The sequence below is a fragment of the Chrysochloris asiatica genome, unplaced genomic scaffold, assembly GCF_000296735.1.
Source record: "Chrysochloris asiatica unplaced genomic scaffold, ChrAsi1.0 scaffold00005, whole genome shotgun sequence".
NCBI lineage: Eukaryota > Metazoa > Chordata > Mammalia > Afrosoricida > Chrysochloridae > Chrysochloris > Chrysochloris asiatica.
Genome location: NW_006408523.1, coordinates 17,130,295 through 17,133,357, shown reverse-complemented (window position 1 = coordinate 17,133,357; position 3,063 = coordinate 17,130,295). Strand labels below are relative to the sequence as shown.

General features: G+C 42.3%; 1 protein-coding gene across 1 annotated transcript in view; it reads right to left on the bottom strand.

The window, feature by feature from the left end:
* The window catches only part of UGGT2 (UDP-glucose glycoprotein glucosyltransferase 2), a 198,247-nt gene that overhangs the window by 173,215 nt on the left and 21,969 nt on the right, over positions 1–3,063 (bottom strand). The gene's annotated exons all lie outside the window — the stretch shown is intronic.

Sequence of the window (3,063 nt, the reverse complement as noted above, 5' to 3'; positions counted from 1 at the left end):
CCCTGTATAGGGATTCTGAGGAATCTTTGTGGAAGCTGTAAGCCATGTTTAATTTTTTCTTAAGCACATACTGGTTGTATGTCACCAATTTTTCTGTGACATTTTTATTGTCATTAAATTCAATTCACAGTATCTTCTCATTGTTGTATAGAAAAATCCATCATGAGTCTCTTGTATTCTTGCACTTCTTGTAAGGAAAACGTGGATAGCTATGTTCCAGACTATCTTTTTAAAAATACGTGCATCGTGAGCAGTCTTGGGAGATCACGTGTCTTCCTCCAAAGCAAAGGGCAACCTTGGAAACAGAGGGAGTGCCTCCCAGACATCTCCTGTTTGAATCCTGAACTTTATATTCTGGAAGGATCAAGTACAAGTGGGGCAAAAGAATTTTTACAAACTTTACAAAGACTTATTATATCCCGCATCTTGGCCTATGTGAGCCACCGTAGGATTTGGCCAGAAATGTGCTTGATGAAGTGGTTACTATCTCCATGATCTAGGGCAGCAAAAAGTTCTAGGAGGCTGAGCCAAAATGAATTTGAATTCCCAAGGTCTTCCTTTGGAAGGACCACTACATGGAGATTGTAACAACCAGGATGGTCTAGAGTTACCATTAGAGAAAGTTGCAGCATGTCCAGCAATGATCACAGTAGAACTCTGAATTTCTAAACAAGACTATATAACTCCCTAGTCATTTTATACATACTAATCATTTCATAGGTGGCCAAGAGAAGAAATCTTTGTGAGGATGAACACATTTGTTGACCAATCTGCCAGACTAAGTTACATATATCAGAAGAAGTGAGAGTGATAGAGTACAGTCTTTTTAAATTGAATTTTGAGGAGGCCATACCAGTGCACAGTAATACCAGATGCCTGTGGATAGTAAAGTATGTGGAATAGTCATGAAATACCTTTACTGTTCACCTACTGTTGGCTGTCTATATGTAAAAAGTACGTAACTATTGGAGTTCAGAAAACCTAGGAGTCTGGTTGTGGTGCTGCAGGATAAGCACTGGACCACAAGGTCGGCAGTTCAAACTCACCAGCAGCTCCTCGAAAACCCTATACAGGGTCGCTATGAGTTGGAAATGACTCAACAGCACTTAACAAGAAGATAACCTAGAAAGCTAGAAATGTAACAGTTTCGTTTCATAGGCCACAGTGGTGTGGTAAGGGTTAGCTGATTGGACTGGAAGACAAAAAGCAAAACTTGAAAAAGTTTCAACAGTAACGAGGCACTGTAGTGCCGAGATGCGGGTCAAATGACAGTTTCCCAGGAGTGGATGGGACCAATACCCTGTGCAGCGTTGCCTCCTTCAGTGTAAGACAACTCAACCAATTCGAGTCCTAAGGCAGCTTTACTGTGGTCACTTTTACATTCTTTAACTGTGCTCTCAGTCTATAATGGCAGCTGTTTCCATTCCCAAGTGGCCATGTCAGCAACCTGGCAGCTGCAGTCTTGACAAGTAGCTCCACTACACTCAAGTCGCATCAGGTAATGGGCCTGAACTTGTAGATCTACACTCAGACTGTCACATCATCAATGGCCATTTATTTTCACAGGTCACAGCCCCAAAGAGGGGTGTATTTACTCTCCCAGTCTGCAGTCTTCCACGGGACAGACCAGACAAGTAACTGGCAACAGCCCAACTCAGTAAAAATATAGAAGATCCATCACACGGCTTACTGTTCAGGAACATGAGGACTACATCCTGAGTTTTTCCCACTGAACAGAACACCACCTACTTTTGGTTTTACAGCAACAGCACACCAGTAGACACACCATCAGTTACCAGTTTTTACCTTAGCAGAACCAACCAGGAACCTGACACAGGTATCTAGAGAAATCACTATAGTATTCCCACTGGGTTAATGGCTTTGCATCATGTAGTGAAGCAAGCTTTGTTGCTAAGGGACATCTGCCATTTCTTCATGTAAACCTGAGATCATGCAGGGACCAGGCCAGCTGAGTTCTAGGGCATTTCCATGTAACCAGACAGATTCATTAGGCCCCCGCATCCTTGTTAGTCACTGGCCCTTTTTTGTTCTGTGCTAAAACGGAGATGTCAGGCAATGAAATCCAGTGACCTCCACTAGGCAGGTGTTCAGTTTCAAAATAGTTGAAAACTTATGCTATTTTAAAAAATTTTGTTGTTGTTGTTAAGTGACATTGAGTCAGTTCCAACTCATAGCAACCTGTATAGGGTTTCCAAGGCGCAGCTGGTGATTATGAACTGCTGACTTTGCAGTGCAAACTGGTCCTTAATTGCTCATTCAGGCTAGTGCACTATTACACTGGAAAACAGTCTCTATGGGATTTCTAGCAATCATTAAGTTGTTAAAGTTGTGATTTCCTTTTATCTCCTGAGATTCTATGTTGTTTCTGCTGGGCCACCTGTGAGTGGAGAGTGTACATATGCTGTATCCCCTCTGGACTTCATGAGCCTTCATACAATTCACATAATAACATGTATGAAATACCCACACTAATTATATACTCAGATATGTGAGCCAAATCACAGGAAAGAGAAATCAGCCCGGAGTTATTTTAACATCCTTTCTCCACTATTAAGTTCTCTCCGCACCCCATCAGACCAATGCGTGCACCTTTCACTATAGGAACATGGTTCAAAGATCATGTGTCAAGGAGTCCAGCAACAACTGTCAATAAGCTGTTACCACCCAGCCAAGAGCATAGGGAGTGCAGGGCGTCAGGGAAGGCTAGGAAGGAAGAATTTGAAGGTCACCTTTTTTCCTCCCCTACTCACAGGGCCCTTGTCCTTCTAGAAAGCCATGTGTCTGTCACCATCCCACCCCAACACTCATTTACAAGAACTATGATAGGTCTAAGGCTTGATGTTTACCATATTTACAAACTAATAGGATAACCTTAATCTTTCATAGATTCTGGCAGAGACGTGAAACTCTTGGATGAAAGGCAACAGACTTTATCCTTTATAGCATAGCAAGCTGCATGAGGATTATTTGTTGTTGTTGTTGTCAGGTGACATTGAGTTGGTGCCAACTCATAGTGACCCTATGCACAAAGAACGAAACACT